Genomic DNA, 24,391 nt, shown 5'->3' on the forward strand with positions numbered 1-24,391 from the left:
CAAAGAAGAGACACTAGACCTATTGCCATAACATTTGCCGATTAATAGTACAATAATTCCTACCAAAAACCTCCCATCTCCTAGTGTTTCAGGAATATCTCTTTGCCAGCTCACTAGACCTAGACCTTTAATGCCATTTCACTACTGGCTGATGTTCAGTCATTTAGCACAGGAAGATGAACAAACCTATTGCAAATCTGTCACGTGTGCTGTGTCTCTTCAGCTGTACAGTTTCATCCATCAGCTGAAATTTAAAATCTGCAGACTGCTTTCAGCACAATAATCAAGAAACTGAAGACAAAATATAAAAAGCATCATCTCATGCCACTACTATTTCACAATATCCAGTAGGGCTAAAACTCTACTTAAAAGAGATCTGTCAATTTTCAAAATACATTGTTTAGAGATGGTGCAGGAACAGCAGCAGAACTGGCAGTGGCACCACAAAGCAGAACTGCCACCCCTGCTTAGCTGCACTTCAAAGCATCCTCAGGAACCAAGACAAAGGGCTCTCCAGCTGATCTCAGGATCCCTTTCACACCTACCATGCCTAAAAACACAGTAAGTTTTCTATATCACTAAACCTTAGGATTCTACCAAGTTGGATAAACATTATGCAAACACTGTAGATTTACAGCATATGTTCACAGAAGGTTAAGCCCTATTGAGAAGTACATATTTAGCTGTGTATACACAATTACAGAATAGGTACTCTAAGCACTAAATCACATGGCATACTAAGCAGGGAGACTAGTTCTTCCTGTAGAATAAACAGTTTTTATCCTGTGCTAGAAAAAAAAACATAAAAGGAAAATAAATGTTTAACAGACAGTTCTTCTGAAATCACTCAGTAACAAAAAAGAAAAAGAAACACAAAAAAATATGGCAATGCTTCAGGTGTACTGAAATTAGTTCTAACAGGAGCCAATTCTCAGAAAAAAAAATCTCAGGATATTTTTGGTGTCTTTGTTACCCTGTAGCTGTAAAAACTGTAGTAATTGTGTATGTTGGCTACACATATCCTGTCAGCCTTCCAAGTGTAGCCCTATCCTCACAGACACACTTCCTAAAGCTCAGGCTGCCCTCTTGCTTTTCCCTGCTTTACCAGAGGGGAGCAGGGCAGAGGCCCCTTTGAAAGACTCCCTGGGGTTTTTGAGCACAGGGATGTGCCCCTACCCCAGCCTCTTGCAGCTGCAGGACTGAAGGCTTGAATTTCTGCTCACTTTTGCCCACTGCAGGAGAGGGAACATATCTTATTGACCATTAGAAATCTTCATCCACTCCCTCCTGCAAATGAAAGTGGATGTTGTTATGGAAGACCCCCCCAAAACTGCACTAGTAAAGAAAGGAGATGTGAGACAGCAGGACAAGGGCAGATGAAAATTTGGTGCTAGGAACCACAGCAAGATTTATTCCTAAATGGCAACTTTTCTCTTCCAGCTAGTGTTTCTTTTTAATATGCATTGAGGTTTAAAAAAAAAAGGACTTTTGATATGTTGAATAGTAAATATCACCTACTGAAAGGGCTGAAATAACTTTCTGCTACAAATTACTCGCTAGGCTACTGAACTGATAGCTAGTGATTGCCCTCAGATGTGTACCTATGGAAAGATAGGCAGGCGGGTACTAACAACTCCTCCTTCTCCTTCACCCTCTTTACTTTTTCAAATTTTTCACAGGTTTCTCCTTTTCTCTCTCATGTTTCTTTCACAGCCTCAAGTGTGAGGTAAACCAGATAATGTTTGAATTAGATATTTGACTCCATTTGGTTAAATTTACTTGGAAATCAAGCAAAGCAAGTATGACCCACTTCAGTCACTGCTGTTGAACTATGATTTAACAGTGGACAAGCATAAGATCAAAGAATATTTGCTTAAAATGAAGCAATCCCTTTAGAGATTTGTCCTTCTGGCAATAAGGAGGGTGTAAACTTGGGTAGGACAATGACCACTTAACAAAAAAATAAACACAAAAATGACCGTTCTAAGAAATATTTAGCAAGCTCCCACTGAGAATACTCAACCACCAAGAAATGCACACATCCTTTCTGATGCAAGGAGCGCATTGCTTTTGCTTTCCCAAGCCACAAGTCACACATCCAGCTCCAGTTTAGCCCTCCCTGAGGAAAATGCACATACAATTGACACGCTTTTCCCCTTGCTGCCACTTCTCAGGTGCCCTGCACAGAGGTTCAAGCCCCTTTGCCAGTCTGGGACAGTCAGCAGGGTAAAATCACTCAGGTGAGAATATTAGAGGACATGGCACATGGCATTTGTGGGAAGAATTCAGTTACTAACAATTTGAAGGAAAGCAAGCATGACAAGCATGAAAGCGAGCAGACAGAAAGTCAAGTGTGTGGCCTTGACTGAAAACTCCAACAGTGGCAGGGATGGGATTTAGGGCTGCTCCTCCAGTTAACTGGGCCCTGCTGATGCCAAACTCAGATTCCTGTGTGGGCACTGTGTATAGCACCAGAGTCAGCTTGTCCTCTGCCAGAGAAAAGATAATGAACCCACAGGCTAATAACCTGAGGTTCATTAATGTTTTTGTAGTAGCTGGAATATTTCAGGACAGCTTGAAGCAGCACCCTCCCTGCTCTGTCTGCTCCCAGGGTGACAGCCCAGGATTACACTCAATTACTTTAGGTCTTTGTTATACAGCAAATGGAAAGGATGGAAACTAAAGCTGCTCCCAATTGAATATAAAAGTAATTCCAATTTATTAAATTATTGCAGACCACACAGTTCTTGTGAAACTACTTCTGAAGAGTATGTCTTACTAAATCTCTTAAAATATATTGACTTTGCCAGCTTTAGCCCACATGTCAGCTCTTCCATTCAGTAACCAAACTGTTTCATGTAGAGATTAACCCAGTGATCCCACACTTGAAAGAGATCGCTGCAGGACTTCATTCATATTCTAACACCACCATTCTGTTGGGAAAGACTAATTAATCCACAGTAATAGCACGGTGATGAAACCTGGTAGAACTGCTGAAAGGTGGCTCTGCTAAGGTGCTCCAGTCAAACCAGCAAATTTTATGTATGTGCTATAAATAAGTATTATGTTATCATAGAGGAACAACAAAATTATGGCAAATAGAGGACTAAATCATTAGCTGGATATTATATTCATAATTGGCTGCTAAATATGCCACTTCTGACATGGTTTGTGTTATAACATTGATCTCTGTGGAAGAGGCAACAGCCTGCAACAGTTGTTACCATGTTTTTATGGTAAAATAAATTGATGAAAAAAGTTTTTCTTTACCTTATCCTTGGAATTCAAAAGATTCTTTCAAAAACTTTCCAAATTTCAAGAGCTGTTTCAGAAGAATGCAGTCCTCATGTGAGATTTTTGTTTTACAGCTTTACAAAGAGGTATGTAAGTTCTGAGCGAATGCAAATTGTAAATTTGCTCTTTGAACTCATGTAGCAGTGCATAATTGTTGAAACTATTTGTTATACATTTTTTGGGAAATACAATTTAAAAGGCATGCACATATACTTAAAATTCCTATCACACATCTGGGCCACAAACTTGGAGAGAATTACTAAGGTACCCAATTTTGTACAAATGAGTAATCTCAGCAAATACAAATTTCCACCTGAAAAGATAATTATTCTTGATGTGTGACCTCATGAAACACAAAACATTTACCTTAATAATCTTAATACTTTAAAAATCGATTCTGACTGCTTTTATCTGCCATTTTTTTTTGTTCTTGATAGTAACCAGAATAGATTTCAGTTCATCTTGTCCTTATACCACGCCCTTGTTAGCATAACACAGAGAATTACATCCAGAAGTTCTGTTTAGACCATGTCTTCTAAACAACCAGTTTCTGTACAGTTCAGAGCCCTGTCAGGGAGCCCAATGTCTCCAAGTATTACTGGAAAGAGAGATATTGTAAAGACACAGTTTAGAGTGCCCTGGGTGAAACAGAGAGAGTAACTCCCAGGTGGTAAACACACAAGCACCTTGGGCATTCACTAGTACAGAACTTATTAAATTCCATTTCTCACAGTCAGACTCCTCACTTCCCTTAGAAGTCAAAAATTTTAGGGGGCTAAAAGTACACATTCAGGCCCTGGAAGTGCATCTGAACAGTCTCTCCTTTCTGGGCTTGTGAACAGGTAGGAAACTATCTTCAAATGTTTTCCTGAGTTTGAAAAGACCATCTACAATTTAATTCTGCAGTGACTAATCAAATATTTGCATATAGTTCATTAGAATTAAGCAATACCATGTTTCTCTAAAATTGTCCTCAAGAGAACGGGGACAAACACCTTTCCACCCCGACTCCTTGACAAGAGCCGCTGCAAACAACTGCGTCAGAACCCGTGCCGCAGCTTTCCAGCGAGTGAGAAGTGTTTGTCAGGCTACCTAAAGGTCACTTCACCTCTCTTCACCTCTCTCACAGCTACATCCCTGTCCAAAGGAGCTGTAGTTTAAGATCTTCAAGTTCAGTCTGCAAATGAAATTCTGCGTAAAAGTCAGAAGATGAGGAGGAATGTGACGCTGCAGAGCCCGTTTGCCAAGCCAGTGACTTTCACAGAGCCCTGAGCAAGCACACCCAGCTTCTGCAGCGGCCCCACACTGCTGTCTTTACTTGAGCAGAAATCATTTGGCTGTCTGAAATAACAGCACAAACCAGAAGAAACAATTTGCTGTGAATAATTTGAATTCAGCCATTCTTGCTTTCAGCAGATCAGACTCAGAGATGATACCAACTCACCCTTGCATGTGAAAAGCAGAAGGGATGATCAGGTGCAGCATTTATTCAACTGAAGAATGCTGTGAGGCCCAAAAACACAAAGGGATTGTGAGGTGCAATAGGAAATAAGAAATGGTATTCCAAGAGCTAAAGAAAACAGCATTTGGGAATGACACTATGCACCTGCTAAAAGCCAGAGAAGATTTGACTTTGCACTGGAAAATAATTAAGATTATTGCATTCTAATAGGTGAATAAAGTGAGACCAGGAAGTGGAAACTGCTGATAAGGCTGTAGAAAAAAAATCTCACCAAAATCTTGTCCTCTGTAGAATGGCCCAGATTAGCCAAGCCAAGATCATAAAATTAGGGAATAATAAATAAATGCCTCAATAAACAGATAATTGCCTTGTTCCTGTTCTGAGACAGTGCACTGAGCCACACTGTCTTTAAAACAACATTTAAATAATCCTTCTAGAAACCCCGAATATAAACAAATACTATTTATCTCTTCTCCAAAGCAGGAAATTGAAGTAATGAGATTAAAATATTTTTCCAAAGCTACAATTCAAGCCATTTGCAAATAGGATTAGATCTCAAGATCCTAGACCAGCCTTCTGCACACTAGAATATATGAACTCTTTATTAAGCTTTGGGGAACGCTTTCTTAAAATAAGAAAAAAAAATCACTTCTTCTAAATCTGTGTGTTAGACTGTAACTGTAGTAGTAAGAACAATCAGTACATTTTACTGATTAGGAAAGGATTATATGTTGATTAAAAAATCTGACTGGATGGCTGCACACACTGTAGACCAAAGAAACACTTCACACAAATGAAAGTGCAGGGGCAGGTGCACAGATTATTCTGCAGAGCATCAGGTGCAGCCGTTGGTTTCACTCATGCAGGATTTGATTCTGTGGGTAACCTTAAAACAGTACCAAGGGGATTTTTTTACCTTTCAATCTTTCTTGATTTGTAGTTCTGATTCATTGTAATCCAGAAATTAATATTAGTTACAGGGAGAAAATGAGAAGAGAGAGATGCTTATCAGGGTGTTCTGAGGCTTAATTAATATTTGCAAAGCTCTTTGAGCGTCTTTGATTAAAGAAGCCATAGAGGGCAAAGTTCTATCTTATTATTATTATTTTTATTATTATTGTTAATTAGTTTTCTATTGAATTCATTGTGTCAATATATGGATTGTTGAACCCACTTGTTTCATCAATTGTTGTATTGTGCTCTTTACAAGTGCTCTTTAGAAGTTTCATTGAGGGGATTGAGAACATTGAGGAGGAAATAAAACAGAGAATAAATAAAGTCTACTTACAAGTTATAGACACAGTTTGAAACAAGCATTTTATCCACTGATCTGGAAGAAATTGTTGCCATAGCAATGATTACATCCGATTACACTGATTATTTCCTTAGGTACTGGACTGTCCCTTTAAACACTGAGCTTCTGGATGTTTGTGAATAGTCTGCCAAAAAAAAAAAAAAAAGAAAGAAAACACGACTTTGGAAGTTTAGTTCTGTGTTGCAGTAATTACCCAGTATCCTGCCCACAAGACACTCCCCTGGGAGCAGGGCGAGGTGCTGTCCATGGCGGGTTCCAGGACACAATTGGACCTGTGGTCACAGGAGGGCCCAAAGCAGCTCTGCAGGGGCCCAGCAGCCCTGCCCACCCCTCTGCCCAGCCCGGGGCAGCTGCCTGGGACCCATTTACTGCCTGGATGGAAAGTGGTACCTGGCATCCTCCATAAGGCCAGAGGCATACGAGCAATACAGGCTTTTACCACTTACGACCATCTAAACCCCCAAACAGTGGATGAATCATTGAAAAGAAAATCCATACCTAGAATTCATTTGTAAATCAGTCAACTTTGACTTCATATTTAAAAGTTAAGGCTACTTGTTTTGGTGTCCACATACTTAATTTAGAACACTTTTTTTCTGTAAAGACAGGAATGTTAATTAAAAATATGAATTTAAAATTTTCCCCAATTATTTATTTTTTCAATGAAAATAGTAACCAATCTCATCACAGCTAAGCTCATTTTGAAGTCTCTGGGAAATAAATACTATTAGCTCAGTGCTATTTTATATGCTTGCATTAACTACAGATAGGAAATCTGAAATTAGTATGAGTATTTATAATTGTATTTTTTAAAAAATATCAATTGCTGTTTTCTGTTGCTGCTGAAGTTAAAGTACTGGTTGTCAGCTTATGTAAATCTACATAGTTGCAGTGGAAGTTCATTTTCCAGCACCTGAAAATCAGGTTGCTGCATACCAAATTCCAAATCCTTTAGCCGTGTGTGACTTACTAGCAAGAGAAAGCTTCTCCCTCCTGTGCACAGGGGTATTCAAAGGCTGCGTTTCCATTTAAAAAACCATGGTTATGCACTCAGGAAGTGTGCATTGATTTATTTCCTCAGCCAAGGATACAGAGGAGCACAGACTATAGAAAAAAAACTGCTTTTTCAAGGGTCCCCACAGCAGCCTGTCTTGTGCCAATCACTCACTTTTATCAGCCACTATTCCCACAGCTATTTCCATACACAGGACAGTTTTCCAGCTGGACACCAAGCTTGACTCCATTGCGCAGATTTGTTTATAATTCACACTTCTCCCCTTTCCCCTTCCCCTATTTATGCCAGGAACAAGCTGCATTCTTTTTCTCTTTGTGAGAACATCATTTAGTTTTCACTCAGCCTTTAACAAGGTTATACACCCATTAAGAATTAAGTATGTTTTGCCACCACAGATTTGACCGCTGGAACATACTCATTTTTTAATTTAATGCTGTTTTGAAAAAGGAAGGCAAACCTAAAATCATTATTATGAAAATGAGACTAGCATTTGGAAAGAAAAGACAAGCAATTTCACAGCAAACAAAGAGATCTGTAATAACACATCTCTATAGTCAGCCAAGTGCTTTGATTATTTTTTTTAAGCAGTCATTTTCTTTTATTTATAAATTTGGGATTATAATGAAAGTTGGCAATTGAGTAGGTTACAATTTTAAAAAGATCTGCCAATAGGAATGGCAGTTAGAGTACTGAAAGCTACTATGTGAAATGAGTAAACATGGTGGAGAATATATAGAATCTTTTACTCTTTGAAAGTTTGCATAAGGCTTGGAAACCATGGGAATACCTGTCATTGCAGGCTGGAGAGCTGTGTGGCCATGTCCAAGCTGCTCTGCCCACAGGGCTGGAGTGCAGACCCCTGTACAGAGCCCCATCCTGCAGTGCCCTGCTTCCCTTAGCAGAAGTGGCAGGGATCTGGCAGCCCATCACTCCGTGGCTGCTCTGCCCACATGCAGGGATGTGCTCACACACAGCTCACACTTTGCAGTGCTACCTCAGAAATACTTGCAAAGCATCTGCATTGCATTACAGACATGCCAAGGGGTTTAAGTGTGCTGTGCCTTGTTCACACTGATTTCCTAACTCACTTTGACTTCCTTGATTTCCAAGGAAAATCCATTAGGACCGATCTCATTTGTTTCTTCCCATTGACTACCAAAGGTGCTAAATCATCCTATAAAATGTTTCTCAGTTTATTACCTAGCATGTTTTATGACTGCAATAATTGCTAGACTTAGTTCTTTAATCTTCAACACATCATCTCAATGAATTCACTTTATTAGATACGTTGAGGGCTAAACTGCTTTTGTATTGAAAAACCCTGAAAGCTATCTGACTAGACTTGAAATATCAAATCTTATGACATAATTGCAGATAACATAATAATAGCCACACCATTACAGAATATATCCCATCAGAATGTTTTCATTCTCTAAATGAAGGAAGAGAGTAAACACATATCCTAACCAACCATTTGATCATGTCTTTAAAGGTCGCATTGCTTTGATGCCAGCGTTTCTAACAATTAAAAATGTGGGCAGACAAGATTCTTGAGGCTGCTGTTGCTTTTAATCCCTGAAAGCTGGATGGTGCAATCCTCAAAGATCCTTACCAAATGGAAATAGTGTACTTAAAACTTGAAACATTTTTCCACAGTTCAGATTTCTGGCTCCTGTCCAAGAAACATTCCCTTCTCCTCAGCCTGCTTCTCAAACCCTGTAGCTGTTCTTAGCAACTGATGATATCATCTGACCTTTCCCTCTATTCTCACTCTCTGAGGGTATGTTCATATTTGGAATTGAATATACTATTGAACTGGATCTGATATTTAATTCTGAAATATTAATCCTGAAAGAAGACAACGTGCGCTGACTGGCCCAAAATGGATGACGTGTCACTAGGGTGTCTTCTACACAGAAAGCATCAAAATAAACACACAGGAGGTCAATTGCTCTGATTCAAATACAATCCTCGATTTCATCTACTTGGGTTCTTTTCAGAGACATTAAGCATGATGTACAGGAACAATATTTAATGTCATGGAATTTCCTAATGTTTAATTATTTTGCTGAAATTCTTGTAAACTTAGAGCTTAGTGTTCCCAACAATGCAAGAAACTGACACAGGAGTGACCCTTCAGGATTAAGACAGTTGCCTGCATAGTCTGCCCTGTCTTGAAAGGTGCTCAATTACTGTTGTCAGAGGAAATTTTATAACCAGAGCAGAACTACAAATTACCTTTCTAGAGTGTCTCCCCAGTTTCAAACTTTGCTTTTCAGAGACTAGCTCAGGCAGAAGTGATGTGTGTACATTTAAGAGCTAGCTGACTTGCTGTATATATTACAGCATAGGGACTTCAGTCTTGCTGCTGTTTGCTACATTACTATTCAAATTACTGTAAGGCTTTCTTTCACACTGATAGCAGATACTGCCACTTTTGCAATTACTAACAAAATACTCGGATGGCAAAAGTATAAACATGTTGCTTTCCCCTCCAATTCCTGCATTTTAAAGGCTTTGAAAGAAATTTGAGCTTAGCAATAAAAGCTAGCACAAAAGAAAATAAAATAACTTAATTGTGGAAATTTACTTGGAATTTTTTTTCACTTTCAAAGAAACATTTGCACTTCTTCCATATTTAGACACTCAGAAATCAAAATTATTTGAAATCATGAAAATCAGAAAATCTCAAATTATTTTCATTGCTCTGTGAATTATGTTTGTAATTGCGGTTACACCAAATATTGTATACCTTGGCCAAATTATTTTTTTTCACTGCCTTTGTTTAATTCAACTAATTGAAATGCTTATTTGGCTACCACCTATACATATAGAGGGTCTCCTGTGTGTATAGTGTATATCCTTGTCTCTCTAATCTCTTTTTGTCTAACTGAATCAGCTTTCCTAACGTTCTGTAGAAGAAAATAACTTCATGGAAATCCTTTTCTCTAAAGTAGTTCTTATGTTGACAGATTTATTTCATTGGGTCTCTAAACACATTATTCCTTTACAGATGCTAAGTATATCATTTCATAGGCCATTTACCTTTATAGTTATGGACATTTTAGGACTATTGAAGTATTAAAATACTAGATCTTAAGCTTTATGCACTGTAAGTCTAAAGATAAATAAACTGAATAAGTGTATATACATCTACCTCTCTGCACACTATACAACAAAGGCACATACCAGCATGAGGTGGTATAAAGATTTTATCAGCAGAAATTTAGAATAACCTCATTAATTCTGAGTGGTGCAGCTCCAAAATGAATTACATCTGTCGAACTATGAAGAGCTATACAATGCCAGTAAAGGGTATTACAGGAAAGTTTTGCGGAAATGGATAAACTTCATTAGTACTGTCTTCTTGATATCCCTTGGCTCTTGAGGTTGGCACTTTAAAATCAGAAAATAATAAATTTCCTATGTCCAGTTGAGATGGGCAAATATCTGTCTATACCACAAAGTCTGGCTTCTCTACTTTTTAATAACAATTTTAAGCATGAGTGAAATGCTAGTTTTCCAATGGCATTTTCATACAAAACCAGGTAAGCATATTTTATCTCTAAGTCATCAAAATCTCCCAGGACTGCTGCAAAGTAGATGTATCTCACATAATTCTGCCTACATCTTGTGCACCGAGGGAAACCCAAAGGATGTGAGCACTGCAGTCATTTCTGTGTCTGGAACAGACTTAGCACAGCAGCTTTGTCAGAGCTGCTTGTTGAGGTGGCATTGGCAACACAGCCATGGCAGCACGGGCCAGGGCTCAGCAGAGCTGACTTCCATTGAGTGCTCTTGTGACAGCACAGCGTGGCCTAGATAAGCAAGCTTAAAGCCAGCTTCATGTACAAAAGTGCAGGGGATCGCTTCACATTTGTCACTCTTGGCTGTCCAGATGGTAACAGGGAAACTTTGTAACCACCCAAAACCAGAACCAATCCTGTAGCACATGATCTCTCGTGTGGCAACAACTCTGTGGCAGTGATCTACATTTCGGGCTTCACCAAGACACTTTGTACAAGAAACTGCCCACACAGAATCTCCAGGGCATCCTTCCTGCTGCAAGCCTTTCTGGTAGTGATCACAGCACACCTGTATTCCATTTTCCACACAGAGGAGTAAAAATAAAAAATCAGCTGTAAGTTTAGAGTGAGGTCAGTAATTTTAAAACCTTCAAACTGGCATGGGTCAAACTATCTTGTGGTTTCTTTTGTCATCCATTACCCTTTCTGGAAGTGGTTATCATCTAAAGTACTGTGGGGAACATTCCCCTGAGAGGTATTCTGTGGAGCAGAGGGCAGGCTGCGCTCCATCAAAGCTCACAGCTGGGAAATATACTGTACTATTGCAGGGCACCACGAGCCAGAGTCTTCATAGAAGTCCCAGGGTAAAATTAATCTTTTTAAACAGACATTTATCCATTAAATCACCAGTATGATAGCCCAGTTTTCTAATAGAAACAACTTAAATTAATCCTATTTGAAGGAGCATTTTAAAAGTAAGAAAAAAGAGAATGGCATTTACTTTTTTATTTATGTCATTTTCAATACAGATAGAGCCCACAGAAATACTCACAGTTAATATAAGAAAGCACTTCTCAATGTAACTATCTTGCAGTTGCTCTCATTGCGCTACACTTTAAATATTTGAGCTTAAATTCTCCCTCTGAATGTCATTTAAAAAATAGTTTTAGGAAAGTAATTCATCCTTTTTTTTTGAGACGGGGGCATTTTTCAAATGTGAAAAATAAATCAGTTATGAGAAAGCTTAACAGCTTCGTGATTTGCAATGGGATTTTGCAAAGTTTGGCAGCAACTTAATTTTTAGGATACTGCATTGGAGGTAGAATATGCTCTCTAGCAATCAGTCTTAACTGAACTGTAAGGTTCAGAATTATTATCTGCATGCTCTTAAAAGGCAACATCAAAATCCCCTAAAAATTTAATCTACACTGAGCAACCTCTTCCCTTTAATAAACATGCCTAACTTTAATTTCTTCATTTTTTTTCTTTAGCATTAGAAAAAAAATTACGATCCTGGTAAGCAACTACTACATAATAATACAGGAGAAATATGGCCTTTAAATTTCTTACTCAGAGAGAACCTTATACAAATAAGAAATGTAGCTTATTTAGATTACATCTGTAGTCTATCTTGTTAAAACAGATCAGAGGTTTTCCCTGATTCAGAGCATGTCAGGTCATAAAAATAGAAAACCATCACTTAACACTTACCTAGCAATACAATTTACCTCTCCAAACCCTTCAAGCTACTCTCATTATTAACAAACTAGCTCAATGTTACTGCAGATGTGCAGGTGTCATATGAGGTTTTTGTTATTATTTCTTTTTATCTGTTGCTTCAGATATAGACATACAGATACAGATATTAAACTGTTGCTTATCTAAAAGATAGTACCAAAACAGAGAAACTGAAGATTAATCTGAATTTTCTTTCTATTCCAGGTTTTCTCACTACTGGTTTGATTTAAACCAGCTACCATTTTGCTGTTAAAGGAGAAAAATCCCATGTAAAGCCATAAAACTAAATATTTGGTAATCATATAATCTTTTCTGCTTATATTTAAACTGACAAAAACTTCATCCAGTGGCACAAAATAGAGCTCTACTACTCATGGCAGGATGGATTGTAAGGGCACTTCTGAGAGTTATAAATATTTGTGTGCACTCTAAGTCTGGGTCATCTAGCCCAAAGAAGGATTTGTGTGGCAGGCAAGGCCACCACCAAGTATATCCCCAGCCATCCTTTCCCTCAAAGGGGAAGAGAGGGAGCCCTGATCTATTGAAATTCTTGGATTGCTCAGGCACAGTGGGGCAGGAGTCTTCTCTCCATTAAGGTTTTATTTACTGCCCTGGGAAAAAAATGTTTCCCTGTTAGAAATTGATTTAAAAGTGTATCAGGAGATTTTAAAGAGAAAGAGCTGCAAAGAACTCACCACTGTTACAAGCTTTATTATGAGCTTTATTGTAGTGCTACAATTCAATAATAGTTGGAGATACTATGCTGGTTTGAGGCATAAATTTCCTGTAGTGGTCTCCTGTTCAGTGCTTAGGTCAGGATCATGAAGTCAGACATTCTATAAACAGTTATTATAAAAGTATTAGCCTTCCTGGGTCTCAAAAAGAAGAGAAAAACAAGTCTAAACTATAAGTTATTTTCCTGGCTTACTAAATCCCAGACAGGGTTTTGGTCTTAGAGAGCTGCAGCTCAGCAAGGTATTCTACATTTAATCTACTCCAGCCTTGTCATTACTTGTCCTTATGTCACTCTTTCTAAAGTTGCAGCAGACACATTTGCCAGCACAGGTGTATGCAAAGCTCTGCCATTTATCTTTAAACACAATAGCACTGATTTGGCCCGCCAAGAGCAGGCAGGATAGGCTATGACAGAGGGAATTAAAGTCTCACTCTGGGGAAAGTTCGATGAAGTTTTCCCACTGTCACATTCAAAATAGTACCAAAGGGAAAGAAATTCCTGTACAAGCTATATCTATATTGGAAATATGTCTATATCTATAGCTATGTCCATATTGGGGCGCAGGGGTGACCTGCTGGGTTGGGGTAGCTGGTGTCCCAGCTCCTGGTAGATGGTCAGGTCCCTCTCTGCTCTCTGGGGCACAGGGGCCTAAGCTGGCCCTGCTGATGTGCTCACAGTTCAGGCTGCAGCCCCAGGGCTGGTGCAGAGACTTCTCTCACACCTTTTCATAAAGGACAGACACATGGACATGATGAGAGCTATGGGCCTTCCTGCACCATTTTGGAAGCCAGAATTAGAGTCAGAGTAAATCTAGGAGCCATGTAACCCTGTCATTGTGATTCTTCTCCCAAGCAATTTCCTATGGTCTAAACTGGAAGTGCTCAGCAGCCTCAGGCAGTGTGGCTGGCTGGGGCTGTGTATTAGGATGGGGACCAAGGAAGAATAAGCACACTTCTAGCTCACCTAAGCAGCTCAATGACCTGTGCCAGAAACTTTACTTTATTGAAGTCCATTTGATATCCTACATTTTTGTCCATCTGGGCTCATTAGGCTGTTAACTCTTTAAGCAGGGTCTGTTCCAGGAAGCTGAATGGTTTTTAACATGTGGGACTATGTATAAGGGGCTTCCTCGAGGTTTGCTAAACTAATTGATAGCCAAGCAAATAACAGCATTATATCATGATGACTAAAATTTCAAGACACACAATATTTACATTTTAGAACTCACTCTTATATGTTAGTTTCCAACTCTCCTACTCAATAACAAGAAAATGTCTATAATTCTTGAATGGCATCTTTTACTGTTATGAACATGGAGAATGGCTGTTCTGTCCTTGAATACACTTAAAATCTACACAGAAGTGTAAATATTTAGTCCAGAACATGGGGATTTAGCTGTGTGATTTTGATTTGCATTAACAAATACAAATATTTACAGTACATTTCTCCCAGAATGTTTATGCTCAGATTTGGTGCAATAAGAGAATCGTGAGGAATAAAGTATCAAAAAACTACTCTTCCATCAAGAATATTCTCCAATATCTAATGCAAGTAATATCCCACAGGAAATATCTCAGCTTAAGAATGCCCTAGGGTGCTTTACAATAAAAGAATTTCTCCATCTTAAACCAGTAATATCAGAGGTAACACCAGGAGGAAAGAAGAACATTTGCAGCTTTGGAACCAGCACTTCTGTACCATGCAAGATCCCTTTCTATTTACTTCCAGGCTAGACCAAAACTTTGTGGAAACTGCAATGCCACTGACACACCTGAGCCAGTTTTAAAGCAGCTAACTCAGGTACCAATGGCAGTGTATCCATGATAACACAGAATTCAGACAAGACAGATTTGTCCTGTACCAGCCCATATCATACTGGTAGTATCCAGCTTCCTCAGCAGTTTCTATAGACACGTGCGTGACTGCACACACATTACTGCACAGCAGTACAGCTTAAACCTCCTTAGCAGGAGATCTTAGGCTATTCTAGGTGTCTAAGTTTCAACAGTTGCCTTTTTGTTGCGAGAGACAAAAAAAGTATCAATGAAAAATATGTATTGCTTAACTAACTTACTTAACTAACTCTTGGAGCTGAAGATGCTCAAATACATCAAAGATCCAGCTCAATGCTTTAACACAGCCAACAGTGACAATGCCATCTGAATTCTGTATGTTGAGTGGTAGCTCTGGCTCTTCTCCACTTGTTCACTTCAAAGTTCTCAACAGCAGCAGCACTTCCTGCCCCACTGAGTTGTGGTGCTGGGCTTGGTGCCAGCACATTTATGTTTAGCAATGAGCCAAAGAGGACACAAATTTATGCAGAGTTACAAAGTCCTGGTGAGGATGGACCCTCTATGTCCGAGATGAGAACTGCCTCTGGTTGCCCTACTCAGGTGACCCTGGTTAATCAGCACCACAGTATGAAACTAACACAAGAAGCACGAGTTTGCTTCTCCACATCCTTTGAAAACATTCCTGCCATAGTCTCCCATTAGCACTTGGCAAAGCCACCTTCAAAATCACTCAGATCTACTTTGTTCTTATGTGCATTTTCCTTTTAAAGGCTTCCCATGACAAAGGCTCTGAGGGAACAGTTTTTCCTTTTTCCCAGTGGAATTCATCTATTCAGTGTGCCACTATAATTTTTAACAGTTCCTTTTTCATTGAATTAAAAGGTAGTGGGATTATTTTCACTCGCAAACTGAATTAAGAACGTTTATGGCAGAACCTCAATTCAGTGATAGAAAAATTAACAGTAAATTAAGAAATTCCACAGATGAGCTCATCCCATCCACCAGACAGATAACCAGTGCCTGCTGCATTCTGCCTTTCCTGTGTGTTGTCCTGACATCAGATGCACCCAGTGGCCATCAGAACTGCATTTAAAATAAATGCTCATTTTGCATGCTGTGAGTAACACTTGCTGTCCAGCAGCTCTCCTAATCCACCTTTCTCAACTCACAATTCTCCACTAGGATAAAGGATCATGTAGCCAGCTGCACAGATAACACAGTCCTAGCCAACATGCATTCCCACAAATCTTAAAGCTAAATTTCCTTTTAACAGTTTAGCAGCAAAAATCTAGGATTACAGGGATGGAGCTAATAAACAGCTCCAAAGCACTGCCTGGAAAAGAACCAATAAAAGATTAAAAACGAGTGCAGTGATTAAATAAAAATATAGATAATAAACACAGTCAAGCTATTGACCCCACAGCATAGGCAGAGCAGCTCTTCTCTGCAAGGGAGAACAGAGCTTTCGCATTGGTCACTTATTTTCTGTTTCCCCTACAGAGAAAACTAAGACCAAAAGCTACAACCTTAAACCAACAGATAATTCTCATCTAAATGGTGTTTTAAAATCAAACCCTTCAGGTGTCTGTTCTCTTGGGAAATGACACACATGAGCACAGACTGCAAATGGCTCAACAGTTTCTGTTTGCACCAGTGTAAGAATAAAAATAACTAAAGTACTCCTATGAATGTCCTTGGTTTTATTCCCTTGTCACTCTAGAGGAACTGAATTATTTTGACTTTTTCCCAAACTTGTATGAGAAGATCAGTTTTCATACCTACCAAGAGGAACTTTGATGCTATACAAATTAATCACCAGTTTTCTTCTAAAAATCAGGCATCCTCCAGGTCATTCTGTGCCCTCACATTTCAGAGGATGTTTGAAATGCTAAGTTGGTCTTTTAGGGTTTGGGTTTTTTGTCAGTCCTCAGTCTGGGATTTAAAAGTGCAGTTTTTCTAACATTTCTGCAGTTATTGTACAGATAGAACTTTTATTCAAAAACTCAGTAATAATTTTTTCAGAGTTCATTAGTTAACCCACATAGCCTGCTGTACAAAACAGATGTTACAATGGCCATTTAACAGATTGGAAATCCTCTTACAGAGAATTGTTTCTTGTGTAGTACCAAACTGAAACAAAAGTTACATCAGTATTTCCAGGCTAATTCCTTTAAACTATATTGTCAAAAAAACCCAAAAAAACGCAGGGAGACAGACCAAGTCCAATCAAGTTGGAAATTCTGGGTGTTTTTCAAACAAGAATGACTCATAGAGCCATACATAGAGAGACCACCTGAAAATTACTAAAAGAAAGAGCTGGAATAAAAATATAAATATAGGTTTTCGATTGTGTTCACCTATGGTTCTCTACCAGCCTTACCCAGACTTCTCAGTGGGGAATAAAGGACACTTCAGCACATGTGAGTTAGACAATAGTAATATCCCAAATTTTAAAAGCTGATCATTAATAATGTGAAATTCTCAAGGTGGAGCTGTTCAACAGAAAAAAATGTATGATTAAGATTTACTGAAATATTTAGATGGTTTTGTCTTTTCCCCAGACCTGGCTCTTTAAAAAAGCCCCAGAGCTTGTTTGGCATTTCCTCTTGGTTGCAGCAGTATTGGTGCCAGCAGTGTGGTTGTAGGTCAGCTTTGGAGCTAAACAGTTTGTGGGGTACAATGTCTCTTCTCTGTGTCCCTGAATTATTAAATAAAATCCTTCACCAGAGAATTTTTGTACATACCTGGGGCTCAAGTTGGGGAAGAAATATAAGGAAATATGAAAACATGGGATTGAAAGAATCTAAATGAAACCTTATCCAATTTTTCCTAGACATTAATTTTCTTACCTCCCTCTTACTGCTGCACACCCTTCAACAGAGGGTATAGTCCCTTTTTACTGCAATAATAATAACAAAAAGCTTTTCCAACAGATGAACTTTGCAATAGTAGAGATAGAAAACTTAGTATTTTTCTACTAGTCAAGTAAAACAGCCTCAGGGAGCATCAGTAATTTGGTGACAGTCACTGGAAAATTCTAAAATCATTTATGTCTTATCAAGGTCTTGCTTTCTACCAAGAGCAAAAGATTACCCTTCTCATTTTCCACAAGGTTAGTTCCAAAGGAGAATCTAATGTCTCTCTCTTCACAAGAATCATAATTTCATACAAGAAAAGAGAAATTCCTTCAAAAATAACGCAATGATCTCATCGGTACCATTTTTCGTCAATTAGAGCACAAAATGCACAACAACTCTCACATTTGTTCAACATCTCCAATTTGTTCCTTGTGCCCAATTAAATGTGTTTGCAATAAACATAAATAGACCTTCCACAATACTGTAACCTTCTAGACAACGATCTCACAGTACATCAGGTTTCCTATCATCACAAAACACCTAGGAAAGTGTGATGTTTACAGCTGCTTCTGTATTTCAAACCTTGACTTTTTGCACCTCCCACGCATAACACACTTTTTGAGATTTTTCACAAGGTGAAGAACACTGATTGTTCAACACTTGGTGTACAGCACTGGACGTAACCCCTCAAGAGAGCGTGGGACTGACACAGGAATTAATTAACCAAAAATGACAGTAACCAAGCCAATGAAATGCAGAGTTTTGTTCTCTGATAGAATTCTTCAAGAGAATGGTTTTTTTCTGAGATTGTCAAGGAGTCTTGGTCTCTGTTCTAAAACTTGCAAACTGCCTATCTTGAGCTTTAATACCAAAAATATTTGCCATCTGGACTGATTGTTGTCTTCAATAGGGTTTGCTGATCCAAGAAGCCAAGATTTAGAATCCAAGTTCTTGTTGAGCTATCCATTGTTAGCAATAACAGCTTCCTGTATTGGCATGGATTGCCTACCCAAAATGTTCAACATTTTAAACAGAGAAATAGAGAAAATACAAGTGTCATGCTATGTGTAGGGAAGGATAAAATCTTCAAGTGCAACACACCATCCCATGTCTGAGAGTGAAATTAAGAGTATCACATAGGGATTCTCTATGAACATTTTGGTTTATTCCTAATGATGAATGAAAGTCCAAATTCCATGTATAGAGCTAGGCCATGCTAACAGATTACAGAAGCAGGTACCTGAATTGTATTGCTGGCACAAATACCCAGAACTCAGTTTTAAATGTTTGTAATTATTTAATGTATGTGTTTTGCTGATAGCCCATTACTCTAACCAAAAGCACGTGGCTATGTGGTGACATCCCTGAAAATCAGCAAGCATTTTGTATTTGGCAGTTAAGGCCAGGGAGTCAGACTGATGAATAGTGCAGAGCACTGTAATAAAAACGCTTGATTCATATCAGGAAGAGTGCATTTGATGGGAAGTGTTGTGTTTATGACACACTAACAAGTATGCAGATTGAGTAGATAGTGTTAGCATTTTCATCATTCAATCTTAGCCACGCCAATAAATAATGCTGGTTTGTGGTCGACAGGACTCTTTTACTGCAGTATCTCAGATGAGTATATAAACACTTATAGCCACAGTGCCTTCCTTTGTAAAGGAAAGTAGGTTCAATCCCATTATTTATTTGCCATGAACTTGCCAAAGGTCACTAAAATAGCCTCTGGGAGATCCTGGAAAAGAGCCCAGGTTTATTGCATGTAAATCACCAAAACATTTAGCCCTCAAAACCTGCTGAGTACAGAAATATAAAATATAAATAACTTGAAATGGTTTTCCCCATACAAGGATCTAAGCAACAAGCTGGATTTGGCTTAGATTGGTTCTTTTTCAATTTTATCATTTAAATAGTTAAATATTTCTTTCTAATGAATAATAAATGAATTGAGTATTTCCTCTCATATTTGGAGAGTATATATTTCCTATGATTAGATAAAAGGTACACCCAAAATAGATTAGAATTATGAAAGAAGACTGAGGGATATAGGAACTTAATTTCTTTGGAAATACAACAATAGTCGGGTACCTGATTGCATTAGGCTCTAAAAAAAAAGATCTCAGGCAAATACCAAAATCACTTTCCTCTTCAGGTATGTGCTTACCTGAAACCAAATGTAGTGGCTCTGTTGTGCTTCCTCTGGAGCTCTAATCAGGGTTAAATTTTCCAGATCTGAAGTACCCCTCAATTTGCATAATTTTCAGTATCTCTTTTCTCCTTAACCCTGAGGCAAATAAAATTATGGATGTCTATAAATACTGGCAAATAATGTAAAAAGCAATTTGTGTAAAAAGAGCTTAAGTACTTTTAAGGTACTTACATATAATTTTATAAAGTCTGAGGATGTTTTTTCCTGTCATTTGAAGGGTCATGGTGTGGAAGTTGATGATACAAAGCATGACTAAATTAAAAAAAAAATCATTAAAAGAGGGTAAACTTGCAATAGTTAAAATGTCCCAGTTATTAACTAGGAATAATTTTTAAAAAGTCAAAATGTAAGGTGGAGAGAGAAATGAGATAGAAGAGAGACTGGGAGCCAGCAGAGATGTTGATAATAAAAGGGCTTGATTTATTGGAAAGGTGACACATCAGAAATTTACCTGGCCAAAGCCAGGATTTCAGTCTCCCCTTTGACATCCAGAGAAGACAGCTCAATCTGGTGACATGGTTTAGGAATGGTATTCTCCAGCTCAGTACTCACACCAAAGCCAGGCATCTGCTTCCCAGCCCGTTCCAGATGGAGGCACAAAAGGCAATCATGGGTCAAGATAAGGATGATTCGCTGGAAAGACCAATGACATAAGAAAATGAACAGTAACAGCACAATATGAATAACAAAATATACAAGAAAGGAAAACAGTGTACACACACAAAGGCCTTGGCAATAAACAAAGGCTCCAGCTGCTGCCTTTTCTTGACTGTCACAAACCCCTTTTACCTGGAAGTGAATCCCTTTCCTTCAGCCCCCAGCAGTTCCATGAGGTGGTATAGAATAATCTCTGTGTCCCAGCCGTGCTCCCTCCTGGCTACTGAAAAAAAAAATTAACCCTGTCCTGACCAGAACCAGGACATCTGGACAGCCTCCTGAGTCACACCCTTTCAGCAAATGAATATTTTACCATTAATTTTGGATGAACAAGGAAACCATATATTAAGTTTTGCCTGCAAAAAAGTTCTTATTGCACAAAGTTCCTTTAGGCACTCTTGGGCTCTAGCTGCTGTCTAGAGTAAGAGTTGTAAGAATTTGTAAGCTGCATGGGTCGTATTTGAATCTCATCTGCCGTCACTCATGGGAATGCATTTGGCCACCAGGCTGGTGGCTTTGCTAATGGTTTATCTGCTCTAGAGTCTATGTGTTGGCACACCTAAATGCAGCATATTCCACAGCTCATGCCTGATGCTGTCTTATAAAATAAAACTATGGACATTCATAGCTTCAAGCAAAATGATGTGTGGCACTCAGCGCACAAAGAAAACATCAACTGCTTCATAAAAGCTGAAATCTACCTAAATAGCTTTTGCAAAAGAGAAAATAGACATACAATTCCTACAGGGCAAGTTTCTGGTTCATGCTGAAAAAAAAGACATAGAAAATACATATAAACTATCAAATGATCTACAAGAGCAATAATTTCAAAACCAAATCAATTTTATGTTTACTCTTTCAAATTGCAATTAGTGTTGGAAAATGATCATTAAAAAAATTATTTTAAGCATACCTCATTCAAAGGCACATCGGACAACAACCCTGTGGTGCCCAGAATAAACTATTCCAGATAGTTAACAGATAGCATTTCAGGAAATGAACTAAAAGCAAGACATAATGTAGCAATTCTCCATTTTCATCTCTTTACTGTTTAATTACACAGTGGTTTTCCTCTATTGTGTTTTCATTTTGCTGAAATAGAGCAAGTGGTTTTTTCATTGATATAAGTACAATTTCCTTTTTTAAACTAAAGGTTTCTTTAATATAAATACTAATACTAACTAAACCGAAAAAAATTAAGAGTGGCAGTTTGTAGGAAAAATGAACAGTTCAATGCAGAAAATGGCAGCAATATATAGAAACCCTGGGCCAATGTTTTTTCACATATAAGATTACAGAGAACACGTAATTCTCCTAAATATATACTGAAACTTACTCTGTCTTAAGCAGTTTGTAGCAGTCTCAGAAAGCAGGAGATAAAACTCAGAAGATGTACAAATCATTGTAAAAGAGTAACATATGAAACCAAACACCATTGTAAAATATTTCATTATAGGAAAAGGCAATATGGCATTGCAGTTGCATGATACTATAACTGTGTATGTGACAGTCTAACAGACTTACAGAATATTGCCCATTTAGAAATGTCCTAGAGGACATACTGAGAGAATGAATGCTCTGTTAATAATGAGAGATTCCAAAGATGATTCCTGGCAAAAGCAAATTTAACATGGCCCAAAGCAGCAGAATTAACAAGAGCAATGGAAACAGCACGGAAAAAACAAAACAAAACAAAACAAAAAAACCCCAGACCTGTTCATAGAATGCAGACAGTCAAACTAAAACAAAAAGAGAATCTAGGGGCTAGGGTTCTAAACAGTCCATTTTATTTAACTTTATACAATCAAAATGGTCCCATGTTTCAAATAGATGATTCACAAAACAAGCAACCAAAATCAAGCAAACAATTACAAAAAAATCCAAACAGCAAAATCCTAAAGATGAAAAGCTGCCACTAGCTTTGAACAAGCAGAGCTTCCAAAAGAATAAAGGAGCCTGTGCTTTGTGGTTATAGAATAACTACATTGCACCAGAAATGGAAGAAAATGGGACTTTCCCACAGCAAACAAGTAATTCAGCAGCCAATTAAAAATATTGTCTATGAGCACAAGTCCTCAGCTGAATTAAGCTGTAGCTAATAGGAATTAGTTATGACCTTAGCTGTGGTTCTGTTAAGATGTAGCAGCTGGCAATCCTAGTGGAGCACCCATCACTTTGCACTACCCTTACTGACAGAATACTTGGAGGCCTGAGAGAACATAAGAAGTTCTCTTGTATTTATAATCAAAATTAGAAACAGATGTCAAATTATATCCCTGAGCCCTTACACCCCAGGAGATAAGGCACAAGAAATGGGGCCAGGTAAGCATGGTTTCCCTCTAGTCACTGATTTAGGAACACCACATACTGATGCTAAGAATGTCTACAGGAACTGGAAGCCACAGTGAAGATGATCACCAAGTTAGAAATTACCATGTCCCATGAACAGACAACATTAAGTAAACCGTGACATGATAGGGAGCCAGATATCCTACAATGCCAGAAAAAAAAAGAAAAAATAAAAATCCCACAAAACTATAAAAAATGTGCTGCTACAAACAGTCACAAGGGGTCTGTATATTAGGCTGCCATATAGAATATTGTCTGGGAGTTTGTCACTTACACTGAAAATTTGTTAAATATTACCCTGCATATTGGAATCAGAATTGGCAATGGCTTTGCCATTTTGGCCTGTGATATTAAATATCTGTCAATGCAAAGAATGCATTTCAAGCACTGGAGGTAGTAGTAGTTTTTAAAGACAAAATACACTGTTCTTATTGCTACTGGAAAAAAACAAAGCTGAGCTAAATGACAGCAAAGGAGGAGATAGTAAGAGAATTAATTGCCTCAATACTGGGGCCACAGGGCCACAGAAGGAACAGAAGTGAACATCACTGGGATGAATGACAACAGACATCAGGTACAACATAGGAAATCTTGATGTATAAGCAAATATTTTCACAAGGAGGATGGCACTCATCTCATTCTGGGAACACATCTCTTAGAAAGGCAGCGCAGCTCCCAGTCAGCAGGTACCAAAATCCTGCCTGGACAAAGCTTGGACCTGTTTTGTGCAAGGTGGTGGACTAGAGATGTCTGAAGGTGCTTTGCAGCCTGCATGGTTCAGTGACAAGGGACAGAGCTTTACAGGAGTGTGAAAAGCCTCTTCAGTTTTCAGTATCTGTTTCCTCATTTTAAGATTCTCTGAGGTATTTTGTGGTTCTGTCTAAAGGGAAAGAAAGGCACTAGGTGAGACAAGATGAGATGAAAGTATAGTAACCAAAACAAACTCAGTTTATTTGAGAGTCTCTGTCACCCCAGACTGCAGAAAGTGAGGGACTGGTTGTTCATCTGTACACAACAGTATTTCGTGAACTACTGCTACTAGGAAGCCCAGGTTACAAAGGGATGAGAGGTACATTTTTAAATTATATTTGTATAACTTTAGTTTTGTGAACGAATGAAGGCAGTCCAGCCACATCCAAGCACGTATCAGGCAGCTATCCAGCAGTACAGCTGGAGTTTGGTTCTGAAACAAAAACTCCAAATTCTTATATGATAAACTGTTTTTTAAAATAAGTTCTTGAGACTTACTGATTCTTAAACTATACTATTTTCAGACAATGTATTCTCACTAATTTAAAGAGATGCTTTGTAACTGCTCTCCTAACACAGTCTCAATAAAACAACCAAAATGAAAAGCAAGAATTGACTTGATAAATATGATGACCTTGCTCCAGGCACTCAGAAGTGTGCCTCACACCCCATACAGCAGCCAGCAG

General features: G+C 38.4%; 1 long non-coding RNA gene across 1 annotated transcript in view; it reads right to left on the minus strand.

The window, feature by feature from the left end:
• The window catches only part of LOC119703925, a 112,656-nt gene that overhangs the window by 31,401 nt on the left and 56,864 nt on the right, over nt 1-24,391 (minus strand). Inside the window, exons 9-12 of the long non-coding RNA XR_005257793.1 lie at nt 20,401-20,582; nt 20,121-20,201; nt 19,905-20,024; nt 6,045-6,195 (exon numbers count right to left, since the gene is read on the minus strand). This is a non-coding gene — a long non-coding RNA (uncharacterized LOC119703925). The remainder of the gene's footprint in view (nt 1-6,044; nt 6,196-19,904; nt 20,025-20,120; nt 20,202-20,400; nt 20,583-24,391) is intronic.

This window comes from Motacilla alba, chromosome 8, assembly GCF_015832195.1.
Source record: "Motacilla alba alba isolate MOTALB_02 chromosome 8, Motacilla_alba_V1.0_pri, whole genome shotgun sequence".
In the NCBI taxonomy this organism is placed as follows: domain Eukaryota; kingdom Metazoa; phylum Chordata; class Aves; order Passeriformes; family Motacillidae; genus Motacilla; species Motacilla alba.